The sequence below is a fragment of the Brachycentrus maculatus genome, unplaced genomic scaffold (assembly GCF_059751285.1).
Source record: "Brachycentrus maculatus isolate JH-2025_06_01 unplaced genomic scaffold, ASM5975128v1 h1tg000131l, whole genome shotgun sequence".
Classification (NCBI taxonomy): domain Eukaryota; kingdom Metazoa; phylum Arthropoda; class Insecta; order Trichoptera; family Brachycentridae; genus Brachycentrus; species Brachycentrus maculatus.
Window position 1 is genome coordinate 1,165,721 of NW_028280884.1, and position 26,847 is coordinate 1,192,567.

Consider the following 26,847-nt stretch of genomic DNA (forward strand, 5'->3'; position numbering starts at 1 on the left):
GATTCGAAGAGGAGACTATTGGTCCAGCAATGTATTCATTTAGACGGGCAGTGACAGGTATATTGAAAGCTTTTAAATGTTAATTCACAGTAAAGTCGGGATACAATTTTACATTGTTTCACATTTTCAATAAATTTCGCAACTTAGTTAAAAAAAATTGCTTAGCAAGAGCAGATCTGTCAGGAAGCCTAGATGCTTCTGTATCAGATCTGGGCATGCGGTGGGACAGCTTTCAATGGTCCAGCAATGGTTTTGATCGCAAGTATGTAAGTTTGGTCGCTGTATCGAGATCTCCGACCCGATGTCGCGACTCGGAGGGCTTCGGCAGGCGTCGGGTCGGGCTCTGGCGGCGTCCCGGCGCGTCTCGGCGCCCGCGCTCAGTCTGCCCTGCACCTCCGTCCGAGAGGCCGTCAGTCTTCCCCGCGCACAGATCGCTGGCCGCGCCGGAGGCGTTTGCTCTGCTCCCGGGCGATGCGTCGTGACAAACACAAACCCGACACAGTTTTGCTATTGTAAGTCAGACCTAACCTCAAAGCCGGGGCGGTCTCAAATGTCAAAATTCGAATTTAGAGCGCCGCCATAACGAGTGTTGCCGCAGTCGAAATTGCCGGAAAATTTCGCAGTACCTACCTGTTCGATCGAATAAATTATTTGATTACTTTCTTTATTAATACAAAGTGCTTGAGAAGGGTGAGTGTGGTGTTTCAACCGCTTAAATAACAACTTAATTCTGTGAGCAGTGCGATGACAATTGTTTTAATTTAATACACATATTCGTTCGGTTCTAACATTGTGATTTTCTTTTCTGTAGTAGTTGCAAATCTAACACAAATCTCTCTCGATCGTTTGTGGTGTCATATTCGAAAAAAAATTCCAAGAAAACGGCGTTTTACAAGTTACGCTACCCAAAGTGAAGTGCAACACTGGATTGAATTACACGGAACGTAAACAGCGTATTTTTAACCTAGTTTTAAGATTACGTGACTGCGAAAACGTCACAGTCAAAATTGTGTAAAAAATCGAAATAGACCGACCTATTAAATAAATGTTGCCAGACTTAAAATTATTATTATTTTTAATTATTTTTTTCAAAGTTATTTCTCGAATATCGTGTCACTTGATGCTCCTATTCTGAGATGACCTTAGGATCATGACCATTACGGAAAGTGGAGGGGGATGCACTATCGGCCAATCGGCACGCGCGTAGGTAGATTCCGAAGGTGTAATAAAGGGGAGGGGGGGTAATTGGGACAAAATGTACCCCTGACCCTTCACTTTGGGGGTGAGGAGAGGGGGTAATTAACCTTACACATTTGGGTAATTAATTGAAGTTCAATATTAGGTATTAATGAAAATCAATTAAAGTATTTTTCACTTTTTTCGACAGTAATCTGGAATATATAGGTATATTTTTAAATCAACAATTAAAGAATTTCGGGTATTTAAATCAATTAGAAAAAAATTTTTAAAAAAATTATCAATTTTTTTATATTAATTTTTAAATTTCTGAAATTTTTTAGATTTACACGTTTTTAATTTTTTCGCCTCATTTTACCTTTTGATAATTAAAAAAACTCTGCCGAATTCAATAATTTTATTTCTTTATATATTTTTATCGAATTTTTAATTTTGTTTATTTTATCGTTTTTTTCGAGTTTAACTTTTTTTTATTATTTTTTTTTCCTTTTTTATATTTAGTTTTTTTTGTGTTTTAAATTAAGTTTTTTTTGTCGAATTTAACATCCTACATCCTATATATGTTTAATTTTTTATTCTCAATATTATTAATATTTAAAGCATTTACTTTGTGGTTAGTCATTTTTACTTATTTATTTTTTTACTAAAATGTTAATATTTTGTCGAGTATTACATTTTATTAGACAGATTTAAGGATCTTTTGTATTTGAAGTACGTGTATATTCATTGTCTACAATAAAATATAAATACTTTTTTGTTTTTCATTTGCGATTTAAAAATTTCAATTATAATTTCCAAAATATCGTTTATCAAAAAAAAAATCATACTATTTTATTCATATCTAAACAGGAACGAAGACTTTATAAGATTATTATTATATTTTGAGAAAAGTCAAATTAAAATAATGGTTTTAACAGAGATTTTGACCCGTTAACGGCCGGGTTAAGTGAACGACCAAATATATTTTTAAAATGATCAATTGATCATTATAAATATTAAATATTTTTCAAAATTCTCACGCGACAAGTCCTTTAAAATATTAATTCATGAAAACCCATTGGATTTATGTAAAAACCTATAAATGACTCCCCCATGAATCTCCATATATGAAAATATTTTTTTGGAAATCATACATACGAGTATATTTTAATCACGACCTCCAAAATTTGCGTAGTGCGGTTGTCAATCATGGGTAGAACGGTGAATGTAACACGTGCGTAAAGTGATCACTTAACCAGCTTATGACAGGTCGTAAGCCCTGTAAATACCCAGACTTCTATATTCTTTTTCACCTCTGTTGAGATGTCAAAAATATATATCTTATCAGTTATGCAATATGAATTTTTGTTGTTGATATACATATCGCTCACTCCTTTCAACAACGTCATTTATCAAAAATCGTCAATTTTCATTTGTGCATGTTTTCCAAATGCCCAGAAAATGTACTATATCCCAGCAAAATCGACATATTTTTAACTTAATATTTACCCGCTACAGGGCAGAAAGTGTTGTTTTTGTATTTTGAAGAAAAGATGTTGTTTAATTATTTTTTTAAATATACTAAATATTTTTCAAATGGAGATAAAACCATTCAGGTTTTACCTAAAAAGATCTGTTGCACAATAAAAAGTTACAATAAAAAATCTGTTACACAACAATAAGTGGCTTGATATTTATTTTTAATACATTATATTTTATTTTCAAACTTTAAAAACGATCTCCTGAAAAATCATGTTTTTTGATATTTGACGTTGTTGAAAGGAGTGAGCGATATGTACCTTAAACAATATATAATACATATAATATAAAGCATATGATTCTTGTATAACGTAATGAATAAACATACAAATTCAATGCAAATACATATATTTAACACTCTCCTTATCATTCATCGTTCACTTTGTGTAATACCACTTAAAATACTACTTTACGACTACCGGTTTTGGAATAATCCTTCCATCACGAGGTTGACTACATTTGAATGTAGACGAATAAGTTTTCATCTGACTTGATGATGGAATGATTATTCCGAAACCGGTAGTAATGATATGGTGTTTTAAGTATTATTACACAAAGTGAACGATGAATTATAAGGAGAGTGTTATATGACAATACCTCAAAGTTGATAATGCTTTTAATGAACAAAGCATTTATATTTATTTATTTTATTTTAAAATTGGTGAATATCAATTATTTTATGTAAGTGGATTGTTTTCCTGTAGTTTGCAACTTAATTTAATACTAGTTGTATCTAGCTACGCGTTACTACGGCTCGGTCTTGTAAAATATAAAATAGAAACCACAAATTTCTAAAATAGAAAGTTTGATTTCACAATGCTAAGCAGCAAAAATATAAAAAATCCATGATAGAATAATGCATTCGCAAATGCAACAAAACGTTTGCCATTTGTGACAGCAGCTGTCAATAGTGTTGCGTCAGTTGCTGTTGCGTTCAACAGATGGCGCTGCCATTGCTGTAAAAAAAACTCTGTTTCAAATTCCATTTAAAATCATGTGTGTCGGGTTGTGGTCCGGTGGTAAGTGTCGAGTCAGAGTTTCTCGGTTCGAACCCACTCTACCACAATTTGATACCTATTTCTAATAATGAGCCGCTTAGGCTCACAGAAATAGTATGAAATTGAAGAATTTTTGTAAATAATTAAAACACAAATATTTATCTTTTAATTTAAAAAGAATTAAGACATAATTCTACCTGTAAAAACTTGTGTCGAAATTTCGAAGCATTCTCTGAATAGTTTTTGGAGATATAAGATATAATATTTATTTGTTTATTTGAACTTCATGTCCAGAAAAGTACATTGGCAGGCTCATTGGTAAAAAGCGATATCTTCCAACCAACTAAATATCCCATTGTAAGTTTTACAATTTCAAAGCAATCGGTGAATAATTTTATTAATGAGTGATATAAAATTTCGAACAAACAGACATTTACGTTTATACTGATAAAGATATGCGAAAACTAAAGATGGTGATTTAAAAGAAATAGAGAAAACTTGGTATGATCAAGTATTTCAAATACTTGAAAGTGGTCTCTCTGCCTATTCCTGTAGGGAAGTGGCGTGATGCATAGAAAGTTAGTTACAGTCCGATTTACAATTCTCACTGTCTTAAATGTACAATATCTTTCTTTTTTACGTATATTGTCGGGTCGTTGTCCATCACTTGTGAGAAACTGTCCCTATTTTGGGCAGTTCAAAACAGCTCCCTCACTGTCTTAAATGTGTCTTTCTTCTTTACGTATATTGTCGGGTCGTTGACTATCTTTTGTGAGAAAATCTCCCTACTTTGGGCAGTTCAAAACAGCTCCCTCACTGTCTTAAATGTGTCTTTCTTCTTTACGTATATTGTCGGGTCGTTGACTATCTTTTGTGAGAAAATCTCCCTATTTTGGGCAGTTCAAAACAGCTCCTAGACGCTCCGTACTCCTGTCCGCTCGTGTATATTATGGAGCCAGGAGATCCGCCTTTTTCCGGCACCTCTTCGACCCTCCATCTTACCCTTGATCAGTCGCAGTAGCTTGTACTCTTCTCCTCTGAGCACATGTCCCAAATAAGACACTTCAATATTCGATATTAGTTCGCTATTCACTCAGACTCTTTGGAGAGCTCTTGCATTGCTGACTATGTCCGTCCAGGGTATCCAAAGCATTTTTGGATGCATCCACATCTCAAATGCCTCCAGTTGCCTTATGCTAATCTTTTTATTGGTCCACTTTTCAACTAAAAAATACTTGATTTTTCAGGAGAACGTTTTTAAAGTTTAAAAAGATAATACAATGTATTAAAAATAAATATCAAGCTACTTATTGAACTTTTTATTTTGCAACAGATCTTTTTAGGTAAAACCTGAACCTGTTTTTTCTGCATTTGAAAAATATTTAGAACACAAAAAAAAAACAATACCTTTTTTTCAAAATGCAAAAACAAGACTTTCTGCCCTAGCTGGTAAATATTAAGATAAAAATATGCCGCTTTTGCTGGGATAAAGTACATTTTCTGGGCATTCCGAAAACATGCACAACTGAAAATCGACGATTTTTTATATATGAAGTTGTTGAAAGGAGCGAGCGATGTATAAAAACTCAGCCGATTGATAACGTTTTTCTTCAATATTTTTTATCATTACCATAGTCCATAATTACATAAGCGCCTTTGAGGTAGTATTCTACGAAAAAACCGGGATATAAATGATCCAAAACTGTTACTAAATATTATGGTCCAACCGTTGCCCAAGCTTTATGTTGAGATCATCGTCACACAATGTTTGTATCATCTTCTTAGAAAGCAGCTTGAATGTATCCCAAATAAATTTATTGCGCCAGGAATATCATAGCAACTCATTCAACTGCATCTATTTGAGTGACATTATATAACGTATGAGTTTGGCGTTGTTATGTGCGAGTACTTTATCGTAACATGTATCTATATTTTCATTACACGATATTTGCGTTTATTGCGTTAGTTTTTAAAATGTGGCCTATCTGGAGCACCCAGTGTTGAAATGTGGGCGGTCGAATTTTCCGATGTGGCAACACTCGCGCCTAGGGTGACCAGCTTTCGAGGCATCACGTTTAATTAAGATTTTCACAAAAAATATTGTGTAATTTTCAGTTTTAATAGATAATAACAATATTAATATTGTTTATTATATCAGACACTGGATTATTTACCCTACAGATAAGATATCAATATTTACAACATTTTGAATGCGTCCAATTATTTCATCTCACCAATAGAAGTCTCTAGTGATTCAAGCACAATGTTTTGAAATAGGATAATATGTATAAAACTTCCAAGAATTTGAGTAGTGTGGTTGTCAATCATGGATATAATTGGTGGATGTTACACGTGTGTAAAGTGATAACTTCAACCAGCCTTTGACGGTCGCAAGCCCCGAAAATGCCCAGACTTCTATATTCTTCATCTTTGTTGAGATGTCAAAAAAATATTATAGGTGTCTCAACTTGATATAAAACATCTATCATTCCCCTTTATATGAAAAATAATGGAACTCTGAGCATCCCAGGGCTTCTTTTTCTTCTTCTTTAGCCTTCTGTCATCCACTTATGGATATAGGCCTCTTCCGTATCCTTCCATTTTTTTGTTGGTTGCTGCTTGCAGCCAGTTTCTTCCCCCCACAGCGGCTATATCATCCGACCATCTTTTTTGAGGTCTTCTAACACCTCTTTCATTCTCCTAAGGTCTCAAGTTTTAAGGATTTAATTTTAGGGGTTCATCTTGGATGAATGATGGACCCCAGGGCTTGATATTTGGCATTTATCATTTATATGACTTAAGCGATCACCTTATACACTTATGTAGCGTTCTCCATTCTGCCCATTATTGAATATCCATATTACGTTAATTCTTGAAACCTGTGCATATGTAATGGTCTTAGGTCCTTTCCTATTTCGAAACAATTAATGGGATAGGTATGAGATTAATGATATATGTATGTAGGAGTTCCAAAAATTTGAGTGGTGTGGTTGTCAATTATGGGTGGAATGGTGAATGTTGCACATGTGTAAAGTGATCATTTAACCATCCTGACAGGTTATAAGCCCTGTGAATACCCAGACTTCTATATTCTTCTTCATCTATATTGAGATGTCAAAAATATAATTAAAGAATCATTCATATTGAAAGTACCATTTCTCTTTTCTTATAAATGTAAAAAAATACCCTTTTGAGTAATTACTTTTTCGCTTACTAAGCTGCCAGACGTCAAAATTAATTACCAAACTATGAGACAATTAATAAATAAATAAATTTGGTGCTTTAAAAGCATTGTTAACTTTGTGGTATGGTAATATAACACTCTTCTTATCCATTCATCGTTCACTTTGAGTAATATCACCTACAGTTACAGTCTACAGTTGACCTGATGATGGAAAAGTTATTCCATATAAACCAGTAGTCTTGATGTAGAGTAAGTTGTATTACACAAAGACGAATGATAAAGAGAGATAAATAAATGGTTTCTCTGATAACCATTAAGAAATGTCCTAAACATTCCCATATATCATTATTATTTTATACACTTTAATATTATCCTTTTGAATTATCTGCGTTTTTTCTTATAACTCCTTACTCGATCCATCTTCATTTGCTTTCATGAATTTACAGTATTATCAAAATATCATATTTTAATTATTGAATCATTTATATTGCGAAACCTATATGTAACATTTATTTCTTGTTACTCATACAAAACAGTTTACAAATAATTGACTGCTATTAGAAGTCCGTCTTTGATTATCTAATAAATATTTTATAGCATTAGCCAGCCCATATGTAAAATATATTCTAAATAATAAATTTAAAAATAATTTTGAAAAGTATTTTTTTTATTTAAATGAAAACGTATTTAGGATTCTCTGAATAAAAAGGGGATAAATCGGGGTCCCACTAATGTAGGCATATGTAGTTTTATTTGTTATGAGACATTGTAGGTTATAATCTATTCTTTTAAGCATTTTATTCGTCACGTATAAGAGATTTTTGACACATAAATAAAATGTTTATTGAAAAAATGTTGCCATACTTTGAAATTTGCTGGTGCACATGTAAAAATCTTGGAAAATAAATCTGATATATTAATTCCATTTTCGCACACTTTTTACGTAATAAAAAATATTGCGTCATTGAATTTAATGACGTTTTGGTTACAATATATCGAATGAGGGTACATGTAATGTTTTATATTGGATATATTATAAATAAAACTGTTTCGCTAAAATTTGTTTTTTCTGTATCATATCGAAATAAAATAACATGGTAACATATTATATTTGCCGACATACATACAATAAAAATACATTCATTTAAAAAATATATAAAATCTGCCTTATTAGAGTTTCTAACCTCTAATAAATATATTGTAACATGTATTTAAAAACGGTCACATTGTAAAACAGTGATTCTTTAGTTTAGTTTAAATCCGACCTCTTAGAGGATGTGTGAAAAAAACGATTATGACAGAAATAAAATAAATGAACAAATTTGAAAGGAACGTAACGTGATCTAGGGATATAATAAAATAACAACTATGTATTTTTTTCCACATTAATTTTATTTGACATCGTCAGACTTGTGTCGGTTAGGACGAAACCCGGTTGCTGGTCAAATAAAATTCACGTGGAAAAAATTACATAGGTGGCGTTCCATCTTTTTAGCATAACCCTTCAAGGAAACAGCTTGATGGTTTAGTAGAAGTATTCTGAAATAAGAGCCAACATCAGCTAAATATTATGAAATCGAATATTCGTGGTAGAATTTTATTAATTATTTTTTGCTGAAACCGCCAAAATTAACAACTCAAACCTAACGGTTAGCAAAAGATTAATCAGTTGAGAAAATAGCTAAAAGCTTATTTTGAGGGAAGTAATAAATTTCCGATTTTCATTGTTTTATGAATGAATACCTTATGTCTGAGATTGAGTGTAATGATAGTTATATGTGTTAGGTAAGAAAGTTTATACCTAGTACATAAATAAACCTTCATACTATGTAAACTCACATGTAAAATCATTGAAGTAAAACCATAACACCTAAGTAACTTCATTGCTAACTTAGAATCATTAAATTGTTTAAGCTCATGCCTTTAACGAGATGATGAGTAGCACTCTCCTTATCATTCATCGTTCACTTTGTGTTCTACCACATGACAAGGAGTGTTTTTATGATACCATAAAATTAACTACGACTGCTAGTACTACTACTACTACCCATCACGCCGTTTCTAAGCAAGGGTAGGCAGAGAGGATGGAATGCCACACTTTTCTATCCTGACATACACTCCTCGCCTCCTTCACATCCATACATCTAGTCATACATGAAATAAAATTAACAATGCTTTTAATATATTTTACAATATAGATAGCGAGTGTTTTGCCCAGAATTTTCACTCATTAATTACGCGAAATTATAATTATTATAAACATAAAGAGTAAATTCACTCAGAAGTAGGAATTGGCTATAAAATTTCACTTGATCGTTAAGTACCTAATTAAAAAAAATATTAACTCTGGTCACCCCAGCCGCGCTGGTAAACAATGCGCGCGCAGCCTCAGCGCAAGATGGCCGCCCGAATGTCACGTGGGCGGTGGCATAGATTCCTAGTGATAATGTACGAGCGTCTCCGTCCCGCTCTGCGTATTTATACCCCGCAGGAAGGAGTAAGATGAAATAATAGCGAGATTTCGGCATAGAGACGGGTATATTTAGACGCCTTTCGACGGACACTTTTCTCTAGAGATTCGCTAACAAGTGGCGTTATAAGAAAATAGAATGTGACGCGGAATGAGAGAAAGATTAACAGTAAAATAATATCAGAAAATAAGGATAAAGTCGAGCGTCGATATAAGAGACATTGGACATAACGCTCACTCCTTCCAACAACGTCATATATCAAAAAACTTTATTTTTCTGGAGATCGTTTTTAAAGTATAAAAATATAATGAAATGTATTAAAAATAAATATCAAGCCACCTATTGAACTTTTTACTGTACAACAGATCTTTTTAGGTAAAACCTGAAGGTTATTTCTCCATTTGAAAAATGTGTAGTATATTTAAAAAAAATATTAAACAATACCTTTTCTTCAAAATGCATAAACAACATTTTCTGCCCTGTAGCGGGTAAATATTATGTTAAAATTATGCCGCTTTTGCTGGGATATAATATATTTTCTGGGCATTCTGAAAACATGCACAACTGAAAATTAACGATTTTTGATGTTTAAAGGAGTGAGCGATGTGGGTTACGATTTTAATACTAACTAAACGTACCTTTATATAAAGTTAATATTTGTAGTTTCGATAACTACAGATGTCCTCATCCTCAGGTGAAAATATAGTACTTTTTAATGTTTGTATTTTCTCATGTAGTGGAGAAAATAGTTCTGAAACTAGTCGTGTTTACATTAATAAACTAAAAAAAGTAGTTTTTCCACTTCCACTTCAGTTAATGTCAAATTAATTAATATCATAAAAAATTTAAGTAATATATTAGATATATTAATAGAAACTGAGCATCATTTGATACGTAGAGAATATAAAAGTCTGGTCATTCATTGCGCTTACGACTTGCCATTGGCTGGTTTAAGTGATCACTTTGTAAACTATATAATTCTCACTATTCTGGACTTTGTGACTGTAATTCGCTGTGTTCTTGGTATTTCACGAAAATGTTAATGATTTTATAGAATGGGATTATCGAAAGAAATAATAAAGACATCTCGGTAAGTAATTATTATTTTTAATATGCTTGATTTTTCTACCGGAAATATTAATTAATCGATGCAGACTATTCTTTTGTTTTATATCCATATAAAGTTGTGGACTCCATATAGCATATCATAGCATACTCCATATAACATTCACCAATTATAACCATTATTGACAACCACGCTACTCAAAATTCTTGCAAGTTCTATATATATGAACCGATTTTAAAACCATGTTCTTGAATCACTAGAACTTTACTAGAGACATCTATTGGTGAGATGAAAAGAGTTTCTTTTCATCTCACCAATAGATGACTCTAGTAAAGTTCTAGTGATTCAAGAACAATGTTTCAAAATTGTTTCTTAGAAATAGAACTTCCAAGAATTTGAGTAGTGTGGTTGTCAATAATGGGCAGAATTGATAATTGTTACACGTGTGTAAAGTGATCTCTTAAATCAGCCTATGACGGCCGTTAGCCCCGTAAATGCCCAGACTTCCATATGTTCCTTCATCTTTGATGAGATGTCAAAAATAATATCAGCGGGAACACGGACAATAGGGGGAAGGCGTTAGTCAACGTCTTATTGATGATTTTTAATTATTGCTGTCTGACTAAACTACTGCATATTGATATGTGTGTCAGCCCTGCAAATGCCCAGACTTCAATATTCTTCTTCATCTTTGATGAGATGTCAAAAAATAATATTTAGGATATTGCAAGTTCAGTCGGACGCGTTGGTCATAAGCACTTACATCATTTTTCGTACACGACTTTGCAAATATCGCTCACTCCTTTCAAGAACGTCATAAATCAAAAAACTTGATTTTTCAGGAGAACGTTTTTAAAGTTTAAAAATATAACACAATGTATTAAAAATAAATATCAAGCCACTTATTGAACGTTTTACTGTGCAACGGTTTTTTTTAAGCAAAACCAGATGGTTCTTTCTGCAGTGGAAAAATATTTAGTTTAATTAAAAAAATAATTAAATATAACCTTTTCTTCAAAATGCATAAACAACATTTCCTGCCCTGTAGCGGGTAAATATTAATTTAAAAATATGCCTCTTTTGCTGGGATATAGTACATTTTCCGGGCATTCCGAAAACATGCACAGCTGAAAATTGACGATTTTTGATTTATGACGTTCTTGAAAGGAGTGAGCGATATAAATGATTGAAGGCATGACTCATCTTAGTTGCAATATGCACAATAAGTACGTTATATCATGGTGAGAAATGCAGAGTGCATTTGAAGTTACTGCCAAAGCGAGTGCATCTGTCATCACTCAGTATTTCAGTCGAGTTCTTTTAATATGAATATTTGTTTGTATTATATAATACTTAAGTGCAATGATACCTCGACTTGCAAATTTGATTCGTTCCGCGATTGAGCTCGTGATACGAATATCTTAACATTTAAAAATAAATAAATTTATTCTTAAATAAAAAAAATCTTCGTCTTTAATCCATTGTAGTCCCAAAAACCAAGACATTTTTTTAATAACAACGTTCTGTAACATTTTTACTTGTCCACAAATTATACTTGTTACACAAATCTGGATTATCTCCAATAAGAAGATATTTTTTATAATTAAAATGTAACTTTGTTTTAAAATCACTATAAATATTTTATTACAACTTAATTATAATGTCTACCGGTTTCGAAGCTAACCGCTTCTTTATCAATACTGATTAATACTTAGTATTAATCAGTCTTGATAAAGAAGCGGTAAGCTTCGAAACCGGTAGACATTATAATTAAGTAATAAAAGTTACGTTTTAATTTTAAAATGGAAAACCACAAAGTTAGTGCTTCAAATATAAATTATAGATATTTTTTTAGGTTATTTTTTGATATCTCTACCTACTTAGATGAAGAAGAATATGGATGTTTGGGCATTTACGTGTGTAAAGTGATCACTTAAACCAGCCTATGACGGTCGTCAGCCCCGTAAATGCCCAGACTTCCATATTCTTCTTCATCTTTGATGAGATGTCAAAAAATAATATGAAAATAACTCCTGTAATTGGAGATTATCCAGATATTGTGAACAAGTATTTGGACACACTCAAAATATTGTATGTTAATCTAAGCAATAAAAAAACGCAAATAATTATTAAAATTAAGATAAATTATATTACCAATAAACATAAACAGTAATTAATAAGTGCAAGTCCCTCTCCAAGCAGGTACAACTGAAAATTGACGATTTTTGATTTATGATGTTCTTGAAAGGGGTGAGCGAATTGTTTGGTAGACTTTTCCTTCAAGCTTGGATTGTATTTAGGGTCACAAAGGACTCCCGTCATGGATAGGGACTTCATCCACCCCACATCTTCATATCTCAGTATGGTGTGATATATGACTGGTATCTTTTATCCTCCCAAAAACCTCATCCTTCGTAATGTGGTCTCTCCAGAAAATTCTGAGAATAGAAAAATTCACACGTTTTTTATATTTTTTTATCATTTAATATGGTTACAACAGTTTTAATTAATTTTTTAGACATTTCTACTTTTACAATCTCAAAATTAATAACACAGTTCTCTCCAATAAAGAGACTAAGCTTTTATGCTTGGAGAGGGACTTGCACTTATTAATTACTGTTTATGTTTATTGGTAATATAATTTATCTTAATTTTAATAATTATTTGCGTTTTTTTATTGCTTAGATTAACATACAATATTTTGAGTGTGTCCAAATACTTGTTCACAATATCTGGATAATCTCCAATTACAGGAGTTATTTTCATATTATTTTTTGACATCTCATCAAAGATGAAGAAGAATATGGAAGTCTGGGCATTTACGGGGCTGACGACCGTCATAGGCTGGTTTAAGTGATTACTTTACACACGTGCAACATTCACCAATTCTACCCATTATTGACAACCACACTACTCAAATTCTTGGAAGTTCTATACATATGAACCGATTTTGAAACATTGTTCTTGAATCACTAAAACTGCATTAGAGACATCTATTGGTGAGATGAAAATAAGCTTTTTGATCACTTAAACCTATGACGGTCGTCAGCCCCGTAAATACCCAGACTTCCATATTCTTCTTCGTCTTCGATGAGAAGATGTCAAAAAATAGATTAACATGTTTATAATTAATTTAATTTATTTGTTAGCATTTTAATGTCTTTTTTATATATGAAGGAAGGTTATTGAAGTACTTAGTTCTCAAATAGTTAAAGTTCTGTTGGAATTGTTTAGTATTGCATATTGGTATCACATTTTCGATATCTTTTCAAAAGACTTAATATTTTACAACTGCCAGTAAGCTTTGCAAATTGACATAAAGCCATCTCAAAACAAAGCTTATACGTCCTTATCGTCTGTATGATCTGCTTAGAGAAGGTGTATTATTGTCTGCGTAGGAATTTGGACTTACGCCAATACGATGTCTAGCGTCTAGCGTGATAAAGGTTAGATGTTTTTTGAATCAACAATTGTTTTTTTTAAGTTTAATTATCCACCTACCTTACAGTAATTTACGACTGCTAATTTTATTGCTCAGTCCATTTTTTTTTCTTTAATTATGTAATTGACTCGCCAGTCACTTCTATCCGTAGATTTTTAAATTAAAATTTACTTGGTGAATACCATTATTTCTTAAGGCGGGATTATATTTTCTTGAAACCCAATTAACATTTAACGTAATATTTTTTTTTGCTTAAAACGCCGTTTTTGTTCGATATAATTACATTTTTTTAAAAAGAAAAGAGTTATGGAAACGTTAAGAAAATTATTAAAATATTTTATCTATTTATGTTATTTTTTTTTAAATGTACTTCTGTCCGCCTCCGTAGTGTAATGGTCAGCACGCTCGGCTACCGTTCTGGAGGTCCCGGGTTCGATTCCCAAGGGGGGTAAAGATAAATATAAGTGATTTTTTCACTATAATATTTATTCAATATTACCATGGACTGATACCTGAAGCGGAGGGCTGATCACCTTTCCTTCAAAAGTAAAACGATCATAATAACACTGCGTTTATAAGACACAGTGCCCTATGCACCATTGGGGTGCGGATAAGGGTTTTATTATTATTATTATTAAATGTACGGAGACAACACCTATGTCTTCACGCCCAGCAGGCCACGTATTGAATTTGTATGTTTGATAGAACTAACTAACTAACTAACTAACCATCTCGCCGCTTCCCCGCAGGGGTAGGCAGAGAGAATAGAGCGCCACACCACTCTGTCCTTGCAAACATTCTTCGCCTCTTCCACGTTCATGCGTCTCCTCATACATACCCGCCGATTGTTACGACTCCTAACCTGACCACTTTCAAGTATTTGGCATACCCGATCGTGCCATGTTTTTCTCGGTCTTCCTCTGCTTCTTTTCCCGCTAACATTCGCCTCATAAATTTGTTTTACCGTTCTTTCCTCACTCATTCGTTCTACATGTCCAAACCATCTCAACACACCTTTCTTAATTTTATCGATAATGCTTATCTCAGCTTTGCATTCCTTCCTTATTTCACTATTTGCACATCTATCATACATCGTTTTGTCACACATTCTTCTGAGAGATCGCATTTCGACTGCATTCAGTCCACTTTCATCCTTCTTATTTTGAACCTTAATGTTTTACATATTAATGCAACATTAACGTAAGAATTTTAAGATTTTTACGTTAAGTTCATCTTATGATAATTAATTTTTAAATTTAAATTATAATTGATTTGAAATAATGAAAAATAGATCAATATATGTATTGATCTTTTATCGCTTGTGTTGTAATAAAGCTATAAAATGCTTAAATAACATTTTTAACAGTATTTTCAAAAATATAAAACCAATCGGGTATGTCAAATACTTAAAAGAGACCGGGTCCGGAGTCGTATTAATCGTCGGGTATGTATGAGGAGATGCATGAATGTGGAAGAGGCGAAAAAGGTTTGCAAAGACAGAGTGGTGTGGCCTTCGATTCTCTTCCTATCCCTGCGGGGAAGCGGCATAATGGTTAGTTAGTTATTATAAAAAATCTATATAATAGTTAGTAAAATATAGTAATTTACGGCAGTGCAATCTGCAAATACGTTGTTATTTTAAACGAAGTGATAGTGATTCCCGCTGTGAATGAGTGTGGAAGAGGCGAAGATTGTATGCTCTATATTTCTGCCTACCCCTGCGGGGATTCGGCGTGATGGTTAGTTAGTTAGATTATATAAGTTAAACACTCTAGTTTTTTCTTTCTGTTTTCTCGTAATTTTTCATTTAAAAAAATCATAATGTTCTAACCTATTTTAAGTGCAGAAATTTAACAAAGATTAAATAAGAAATGTAATGTTTGTATTTATATTAAACTAGTCGTTAATTACGCCCCATAAAATTTAATAACATAAAATTATATAACATTAATTTATAAATATATTCTAGTTTTTAAAATGAGCATCTCGGAGATGAAATTGCTGTAGATAATTTTAATTAAGAAAGTAGCTAGAGAAAATATTAAAATTTCTCGGTGTTACTGCCAAAAACTGGTAACTGCTAGGATTCTGTCGATCTTATCTTATATTTCAACACATTTAAAAATATGAATGCATGCTTGTAAAAACGTCTTTATTTTCAAATACATAAGTTATATAAAGCAAACATGTTGAAACGTTTTTATTTTTATATAAGTTAGGCAACGCAACCATGTTAAAACGTTCTTATTTTAAATAAGTTATACAGGACAAATAAGTATATCGTTCTTATTTTTAAATAAGTTATAATAAATAATAATAATAAATCCCTTACCGCACCCCAATGGTGCATAGGGCACTGCTTCATATAAACGCAGTGTTCTCTCGATCGATTACACATGAAGGAAAGGTGATCAGCCCTCCACTTCAGGTACCAGTCCAGTGTAATATTAGAGTGAAAAAATCACTTATATTTATTAAACCCCCCTGGGAATCGAACCCGGGACCTCCAGAACGGTAGCCGAGCATGCTGACCATTACACTACGGAGGCGGACAGATAAGTTATACAGGGCAAATAAGTATATCGTACAACTATAAATAACCAATAAATAAACTTTTATATAACCAATTAAATTTAGCTACAGCGGCTATATTGGAGATAATTTGGTCCATGTAGGGCAAGGTCGTACTCTGTAGTTTGTGCCTTTGCACATGCCTTCCACAATAGCAAAAAGTAGGCTTGACTGGCTTATATCATGGTCTATCCATTTGGCTACTTTATTTAGTAATCCCCAGCCCTGCTTGAAACTTCGTTGTTCCCTACATGTTCCGACCGGTGAATTCCCCAACATACACCTGTAGTACCACATCTTTAACGACTCTAGCTGCCCTTGTTTTGCCTGCCGATAGTCCGTGATGGCTTTCATACAAGAGTTATGCATATGTAGTAATTGCATAAAACGTTCTTATTTTAAAATAATTAAAACAAACCAACTATGTCAAAGAGTTATTATTTTTAAATTAATTGTACGGAGAACCCTAGTAAAACGTTTTTTTTTTCAAAATTTTGTAGATAGTAACGTTCTTATTTTAAAATAAGTTATTTGTAGTAACTGTAAAACATTCTAATAATTATACTTACATTCAAAATAGTTATACGTAGTAACTGTGTAAAACGTTCTTATTTTCAAAAATTTATATGTAGTAACCATGAAAAACGTTCGTATCTAAATAAAGTTATACGTAGTAACTGCGTAAAACGTTCTTATTTAAAAAATATAAAGATAGTAACGTTATTTTAAAATAAGTTATTTGTAGTAACTGTAAATCGTTCTTATTTTCAAATAAGTTATGTAAAACGTTATTTTCACAAAAATAATACGTATATACTAACTGAGTAAAACGTTATTATTTAAAAACAAGTTATGGCAGTGCAAGAATACAATTGAATATTGTTCCAAGTCGACGCTTTGTTCTAAATTCAAGTTTGACAGGTGCTCTGTGGGCGGCTCTGTTTGGCGGGAAGGAATGCCAGTGGTGGAAAATAGACCCTTACACAATGCGAGCCAAGCGAAAACCCAAAGTACCTACCCGCACTAATCAATTATTATTATTTTTACAATGTATGTAAAATGTAAGCATAATTGCTCGCTGGCAAATATGACAAGTTTTGTAATGAGTAACTATAGTATTGGCGAATGGTTAAATTAAATATAACACACATATTTGGCACACCTGATCGTGCCATGTTTTTCTTGGTCTTCCTCTGCTTCTTTTCCCACTAACATTCGCCTCATAAATTTGTTTTACCGTTCTTTCCTCACTCATTCGTTCTACATGTCCAAACCATCTCAACACACCTTTCTTAATTTTATCGATAATGCTTATCTCAGCTTTGCATTCCTTCCTTATTTCACTATTCGCACATCAATCATACATCGTTTTGTCGCACATTCTTCTAAGAGATCGCATTTCGACTGCATTCAGTCTACTTTCATCCTTCTTTTGCCAACTCCATGTTTCACTTCCATACATTAGAGTTGGAACCAGGACTCCGTTGCGCACTGCCAGTTTAGCTTCCGCTGATAGGTTTTGATTTAATTTTTTCGTGTCATATTCACTATTCTATCCTCGATTGACAACCACTCTACTCAAATTTCGGGACTATCACTCACTCCTTTCAACAACGTCATATATAAAAAATTGTCAATTTTCAGTTGTGCATGTTTTCGGGATGCTCAAAAAATGTACTATGTACCAGATAAAGTGGCATATTTTTTTACGTAATATTTACCCGCTACAGGGCAGTAAGTTTTGTTTTTGCATTTTGAAGAAAAGGTATTATTTAATTATTTTTTTAAACATACTAAATATTTTTCAAATGGAGAAAAAACATTCAGGTTTTACCTTAAAAGATCTATTGCACAGTAAAAAAGTTCAATAAGTGGCTTGATATTTATTTTTTATACATTTTTTTTTTTATTTTTGAACTTTAAAAACGATCTCCTGAAAAATCAAGTTTTATTTATACATACTTATATGACGTTGTTGAAAAGAGTGAATGATATGTGTTCTTTGATACGTGCGTTTAAATAACTGGTCAAGTCGTAAGCATAATAAAAATTTAGTAACGTTTTCAGGCGTCTCCTATCATGTAAAATAATTCAAGACGAATCTTACATTCATTTCAAACGAGGGTCTACGCTAAATTAAATTCTTTCTTAACGATAGATGCTGCCAAGAACTCACATATGAAAGAACGAATGAATTATAAGATCTTATGTATCCTATAGATATGACCTGACTAAGGAATGGTAATTCTAAAACCGGTCATGTTAGAATAGCTTTTAAAATACAGTCTTCTTCTTCTAAGGTGCATAGGGTACTACATCAAAAGAATACAATGTTAAAAAAATCATTAATTGTATGAAGGCAAGGTAGTTAGTCTTACGCCTCAGATACTAGTCCAGGGTAATCGGCTGTCCAAACTCAAAACACAGTAAGGGACAATTTTTTGTAGTAGGTTTTTTTGCATTTTTGGACTGAGTGGATTCTACTTAGTCCAAAAATGCAAAAAAAAATCGTACTACAAAAAAAAATGTCCCTTACTGTGTTTTAAAATTGGACAGCTGTAATATCACATAAATATTGGAGTAAAAAAATACTTTTTTTTCTTAATTTACGGCAGTAGATTTGTACATGATAAATATATTACATGTAATCGTAACATATTGTACTTATTTCAGAAATCAATATGTTTATTAGCAACATATGAGTGTGTCCAAATACTTGTTCGAAAATCTGGATTATCTCCAATTACAGGAGTTGTTCTGCTTAGTAAAAAGCTTCTTTACATCTCACCAATAGATGCCTCTAGTGAAGTTCTAGTGATTCAAGAACAAGGTTTCTAAATTGGTTCATATATATAGATCTTCCAAGAATTTGACAGGAGTTGTTCTGCTTAGTAAAAAGCTTCTTTACATCTCACCAATAGATGCCTCTGGTGACGTTCTAGTGATTCAAGAACAAGGTTTCTAAATTGGTTTATATATATAGAACTTCCAAAAATTTGACAGGAGTTGTTCTGCTCAGTAAAAAGCTTCTTTACATCTCACCAATAGATGCCTCTAGTGAAGTTCTAGTGATTCAAGAACAAGGTTTCTAAATTGGTTCATATATATAGAGCTTCCAAGAATTTGACAGGAGTTGTTCTGCTTAATAAAAAGCTTCTTTACATCTCACCAATAGATGCCTCTGATGAAGTTCTAGTGATTCAAGAACAAGGTTTCTTAATTGATTCATATATATAGAGCTTGCAAGAATTTGAGTAGTGTGATAGCGAGTGTTTTCGCCTAGAATTTTCACTCATGAATTACATGAAATTATAGTAACTTTAAACATAAAGAGTAAATCCACTCACAAGTAGGCATAGACTATGAAACTTATAATGTTGAAGTCTGAGTAGGGACATGATAAACGGTGTTGCATAAGCCGTAACTAGATTTCAGAGTCACTTGGACGTTAGGTAATTTAAAAAAAAGGTATTCAGATAGTTCTGCTAAACAATTACGACTTGCTGCCAAAATTTGCTAAACAGGGTCATGGAATGGTTGACCCAATGAGAAGAGAATACGTGAAAATTATCGGAATGCATCGAAACACGTGTCACAGTAGATTTTAGGAAATATTAATATTTACTTAGTAAAACTTAAATTAAAAATGGATAGATTTTACCATAAAGTGACCTATCTCACGCATACTGTGAAACGAGCATAATATATCGCTCACTTCTCTCAACAACGTCATATCGCTCACTCCTTTCAAGTACGTCAAAAATCAAAAAACCTGATTTTTCAGGAGAACGTTTTTAAAGTTTAAAAATATAATACAATTTTTCAAAAATAAATATCATGCCACTTATTGAACTTTTAACTGTGCAACAGATCTTTTTAGGTAAAACCTGAAGGTTTTTTCTCCATTTGAAAAATATTAAGCTTATTTAAAAAAAATAATTTAACAATACATTTTTTTCAAAATGCAAAAACAACACTTTCTGCCCTGTAGCGGGTAAATATTAAGCTAAAAATATGCCTCTTTTGCTGGGATATAGTACATTTTCTGGGCATTTCGAAAACACGCACAACCAAAAATAGTCGAATTTTGATAAATGACGTTGTTGAAAGAAGTGAGCGATATTGAATAATTGCTCGTGCCAAGTTTTCGCGGTCTTCTTCAGCTTCTATCACCAACACGTCATAAATTGATTTCACTGTTCTTTCTTTAGTCATTCGATTCAGATGCTAAAACTATCTCCACGTACCTCAGCCTTGCATTCTTTCCTCATCATTCGAACTTCTATCATACATCGTTTTATCGCACATCTGTCTGAAAGATCGCATTTTTAATCACATTTCGTCTAACTTCAACTTTATTTTATATGTACACATAAATCGCAGAATTTAATTATTGAAATAAATAATAATGGGTCAGGAGTCTTAATAATCGTCGGGTGTGTATGAGGAGATGCATGAATGTAGAAGAGGCAAAGAATGTTTGCAAAGACAGAGTGGTGTGGCGTTCGATTCTCTCTGCCTACCCCTGTGGGGAAGCGGCGTGATGGTTAGTTAGTTAGTTAAATAAATAATTTTATCAAGTTGGCATCGTATTGCATCATTTATATAATTTTAATATATTATTAGATTAAAACCAATATTTTTAGCTTTTCCACTTTATTTTTATTTGACCAGCGACCGGGTTTCGCCGTTACCGACATCATCAGACTGGTGGGAGGCTATACAAATTGTTATGTTATATATAAAACAAGGCAGGAGTAGAAAACCATGATTTGATATAATTTTATTGAGAAATTTTTCTCAATAAAATTATATCAAATCATGGTTTTCAACTCCTGCCTTGTTTTATATATAACATAACAATTTGTATAGCCTCCCACCAGTCTGATGATGTCGGTAACGATGAAACCCGGTCGCTGGTCAAATAAAAATAAAGTGGAAAAGGTAAAAATATTGGTTTTAATCTTATAATATATTAAAAAATGCAATTCCATCACGAAGTGTCAGTGGATAATGTAGATATAATTTTAAAAAGTTGGTAGCAATGTCGTCAAAACGTCAAGTCCCTACAGCTGTCAGTTCCTCGTTCATATTTTCAGGATGCGTTACCTACGCGGTAACTGAATCGGTCACAAATTTTCCAATTTATATTATTAAGTTCAAAACGACTTATGACGTCACACTTGATTCTGTTATCCTTATCATTTAAAATATAAATTTTACATTTTGACACCTCAACGTAGATGAAGAAGAACATGAAAGTCTGGTTTATTTACAGGACTTAAGACCTGTCATAGGTTGGTCAATCGATCATTCAGCCAGCGTGACAGGTTATAAGCCCTGTTAATTTCAAGACATCCATATTCTTCTTCGTCTATGTTGATAGCTCAAAATGTAAAAATAACTCAAAAGTGGAAAAAAATCTTCATTTGTGAATAGGGATTTGGACACAATCAAAATCTTGTTTATATTTTTTTCTAATTGTCATTTTGTGGTTATATCCTCTTTTAATTAAAATTTTAATAATAATAATAAAACCCTTATCCGCACCCCAATGGTGCATAGGGCACTGCGTCATATAAAAGCAGTGTTATCTAGATCGTTTACACGTGAAGGAAAGGTGATCAGCCCTCCGCTTCAGGTACCAGTCCAGGGTAATATTGAATAAATATGACTGTGAAAAAATCACTTATATTTATTTAACCCCCCTTGGGAATCGAACCCGGGACCTCCGAACGGTAGCCGAGCGTGCTGACCATTTCACGGACACGTAGGCGGAGTCGGAATTTTACTTAGTAAATATCATTTTATCTTTAAATCCATTGTGACACGTATTTTGAAGCATTTGACGTCATTTTCAAACAGTGTTTCATAATGGTGTTGAATAGATTGAAACACGTGTCACAATAGATTTTTAGAAATGGTGGTTTTCCGCATTCGTTGTGTAGAGGTTAGAGTGCATGCAAACCATGCTGGAAGTCCTGAAATCGATTCCCATAGAGGTCAAAATAAGTTTCACTGATTTTAATAACACTCTTATATATATGTATTTAATATTACCCTGGACTGGTGACATTTCCTTTATGTATTTTACGATCAAGATAACACTGCTGATATACGATAGACTATTGGGTTTTGTTTCAATCATTCAATTTTTTTTTACACATTTCAACACTTATATTACCTATAACGTCTGTTGCTGACACTTTGTTCACTACTTTCAACAACGCCATGTATCAAAATACTTGATTTTGCAGGAGATCGTTTTTAAATTTTAAAAATATAATACAATGTATAAAAAATAAATATCAAGCCACTTATTGAACTTTTTACTGTGCAACAGATCTTTTTAGGTAAAACCTGAATTTTTTCATCCATTTGAAAAATAGTAAGTATATATAAAAAAAAAATTAAACAATACCTTTTCTTTAAAATGCAAAAACAACACTTTCTGCCCTGTATCGGGTACATATTAAGTTAAAAATATTCCGCTTTTGCTGGGGATATAGTACATTTTCTGGGCATTCCGAAAACATGCACAACTGAAATTTGGCGATTTTTGATATATGACGGTGTTGAAAGGAGTGAGCGACTTATTTTGTGATATAATTTATAAACGTTACAAAATAAATATTGAAACTTTATTTTTTTTTGGTACTTATTCCAACCGGTTTCGACAAGTACCTTGTCATCTTCAAAACCGACAGTGTGCTTGTCGAAACCGTTTGGAAAAAGTATTAAAAATAAAAGTTGTTAAAAAAGTTTGAATTTGTTTTATAAACTATAACCGATTGCCTTGTTAACATATAAATTTTTATGCCAATCATTCTTCATACCCTTTAACCTTTTAATGGTGCTTTTAAGTTATTGTTAAAGAAAATGAGGTGATCAGTTCAGCGCTTCTTGTAGCAGTCCAGTGTAACACTACGTAAATACGAGAGTGAAGATCACTTGGATATATGTATTTACTTTGATCCCCCTGGGAATCGAACCCCGGACCTCCAGTACGCTAGCAGAACATGCTGACCATTACACTATGGAGGCGGACCAGATAGCAAGAAAATATATCTAGAGTATAAATATATATAAATTATAAGTAAAATACGTTCATTTAATACAAGTTTTTTTATTACTCAGACCTCACGTGAATTCATGCATAGGTCAGAAAATTCCTTGAATGTTCGTCATTACGACTCACTTTTACTGTTTACTGTACTTGTGTGTGTGTGTTTGAGTGTGTATGCGCTGGTATGCGTGGGCGCGAAAACACCCACGGGTTGTCGCCAAAAAGCTCACCTAGAATTTCAATTCCCTCAGTCCGAAATCGACAACGAACTAGAAAGAGCATCGCTCTACCGACGCTCGAAAACCGTCCTAAATTCGTCTGACAACGACACTGGTCGATTATCGTCAGCGAGAGAGCTCAGAATCGAAGCAAGATCGTGAAAATTTCATATAAATCGCATCAAAATCGCATCAAAATTGCATTAAAATCGGTGAAAAATCGTTCGAAAATTCAAAGTGAAGTTGCGATTAGTTTTGACCGGTGAATTTTCGCAATTCTGACTCGTATTGTTTCGAATTATGTTCCATTTTCAAACGTTCCTTGTGAAAGTGACACTTGAGTGCGCGCGTTCGAGTTTCGAATCATTTTGAACGGCGGCTGCTCGAAAGTTGATTTTTCGAACGGCGGACGTTCGACTTGGGACTTTCGACGCCGGCGTCCGCGCCGCGGCGCTCCCGACGCCCTTCTGCGACCGAAGCAGGGAGGAGTGGGGGTAAATATCTGAGACTTCTATTTCGATATCGCAAGCACCTTGAAACTACTGGCGGCGAGCGATACGTAACACTTATACAAGATTTTCTTCAGAGATTTGTGACTCACTTGTAAATACAGGATACGGCTTTATACGCACGCGCGCTGCGCCAGCCGCCGCGAAACTAATTGATTCATACAAAATTTGGGTAAACAATTTTTACTCGGTCTTCCTCTGTTGCTATTTTTATAAGCACATCCACCGATTGTTAAGATATGACGTCCAAAAAAATAGTTTTTCTTCGGTATTCCTCTGCTCCCGTTTTCTCATACATATCCGCCGATTATTAGGACTTCACGGTCAAAAACAAAATTAAAAAAAATAAAATGTAGGTAAACATTTTTTTCTCGGTCTTCCTCTGTTCCTATTTGCTCATACGTATCCACCAATTTTTAGGACTACAAGCCCAAAATAAAAAATATAAAAAATTAAATGTGGGCAAACATTTTTTTCTCGGTCTTCCTCTGCTCCTGTTTCCTCATAAATACCGCCGATTATTAGGAATTCACGCCCAAAAAAAATCAGGCGAACAATTTTCCTCGGTTTTCCTCTGCTTCTATTTTTTTTATACATACCGACGATAGAACTTCACTTCTAACAAAAATATAATTATATTTAGGTGAACAATTTTTTTCGGTCTTCCTCTGCTACAGTTTCTTCATTCATATCCACCGATTATTAAGACTCTACACGCAAAAAAATATATGGGTTAACACTAGGGAACAAAAGGCTTCGTCAATATTATACAAAATCTTGAACCTAATGGTGCAAAGGGCATTGTATTAATATTATTTAAAAAAAATATATTTCATTAATTGGTTCTTGGTTCGGCAGTCACTTAGTAGTAAAATCTTTTCATTTTTTATTTAAGTTTTACTTGGTAAATACCACTATTTCTTAAAATTCATTGTGACACGACTTTCGAAGCTTTCCGCATCATTTGCAAACACCAAAATATGGTGTTTTTTAAATGGTGTGGAATGCTTCGAAACTCGTGTCACAATAGATTTTTAGAAAAAGTAGTATGTACTAAGTAAAACACAAATAAAAAAAATATGTCAATATATTTTTTATGTATATTAAAAGCATTTTTATCATTGTGGTTATATTATATAACACCATCTTTGTCATTCATGGTTAAATTTGTGTAATACCGCTTAAAAGTGGTATTACACAAAGTGAACAATGAATGAAAAGGAGAGTGTTGTATAACCACGAGGTTAATAATAAATAATAAAACCCTTATCCGCACCCCAATGGTGCATAGGGCACTGTGTCATATTAACGCAGTGTTATCTTAATCGTTTACACATGAAGGAAAGGTGATCAGCCCTCCGTTTCAGGTACCAGTCCATGGTAATATTGAATAAATATTACAGTGAAAAAATCACTTATATTTATTTTACTCCCCTTGGGAATCGAACCCGGGACCTCCAGAACGGTAGCCGAGCGTGCTGACCATTACACTACGGAGGCGGACAAAATATTACGGAAGGTGTGTGTTTTTTGAATGATAGTATTTTTTTTTTAATTTATATTTATGGGCAAATAAATGTTTAATAGATGTTTGAACAGTAATGTAAAGAAAGAATGTAAGGTTGAGAAAGAATATAAGAATGTATTCAGCAATAAAAAAAAGGTGTATTGAGGTGGTTTGGACATGCGAATCGAATAAGTAAAGAATGAACAGTAAAACAAATAAAAGAGAGGCGAATGTGGTAGGAAATAGAAACAGAGGAAGACCGAGGAAAAGTTGTCATGATCAAGTATGTTAAATGCTTGAGGTTGGTTTGGTCAGGAGTGAGAATAATCAACGGGTGTGTATTACTCACTACTTTCGACAACGTCATATATCAAAAAACTTGATTTTTCAGGAGATCGTTTTTAAAGTTTAAAAATATAATACAATGTATTAAAAATAAATACCAAGTCACTTATTGAACTTTTTACTGTACAACAGATCTTTTTAGGTAAAACCTGAATGTTTTTTTTCCATGTGAAAAATATTAAGTATTTCTAAAAACATAATTAAACAATACATTTTCTTCAAAATGCAAAAACAACACATTCTGCCCTGTAGCGGGTAGTTATTAAGTTAAAAATATGCCGCTTTTGCTGGGATAAAGTAAAATTTTTGGACATTCCGAAAACATGCAAAGCTGAAAATTTACGATTTTTGATATATGACGCTGTTGAAAGGAGTGAGTGATATGTCAAAAATCAAATGCGCTTAAGAGCTTGTATTTATCATAGGAACTTAACCAGTTCCTACCCTACCTTACTTACAACCGACTATTACTACCTAAATTTATTGACAACTCTTATTTTATATATGATTTTTATTATAAGGTCAAGTCGTCAAAATAAAAAAAACTGCATTTTGGTGATGAATCTACTTAAAACGAATTGCTCTAAAATATCTGCGATGTATTAAAAATCAATTAATAGTAATACATCGCGCACTCCTTTCAAGAACATCATAAATCAAAAAACTTGATTTTTCAGGAAAACGTTTTTAATGTTTAAAAAGAAATCACAATGTATTAAAAATAAACATCAAGCCACTTATTGAACTTTTTACTG

The 26,847-nt window shown here is 32.9% G+C and overlaps 1 protein-coding gene across 32 annotated transcripts in view; it reads left to right on the forward strand.

Annotated features, from left to right (window-relative positions):
- Window positions 1-379: 379 nt before the first annotated feature.
- bt (projectin protein bent) overlaps window positions 380-26,847 on the forward strand; it is a 288,017-nt gene continuing 261,549 nt past the window's right edge. For 28 of the 32 annotated variants that reach the window (XM_088260322.1, XM_088260293.1, XM_088260302.1 and 25 more), the window contains exon 1: window positions 380-512. The gene's annotated coding sequence lies outside the window, so the exon portion shown is untranslated. Of the gene's footprint in view, window positions 513-23,762; window positions 24,226-26,847 lie in introns of those variants that run through there. The other 4 variants (XM_088260291.1, XM_088260312.1, XM_088260323.1 and 1 more) reach the window with 1 other exon arrangement.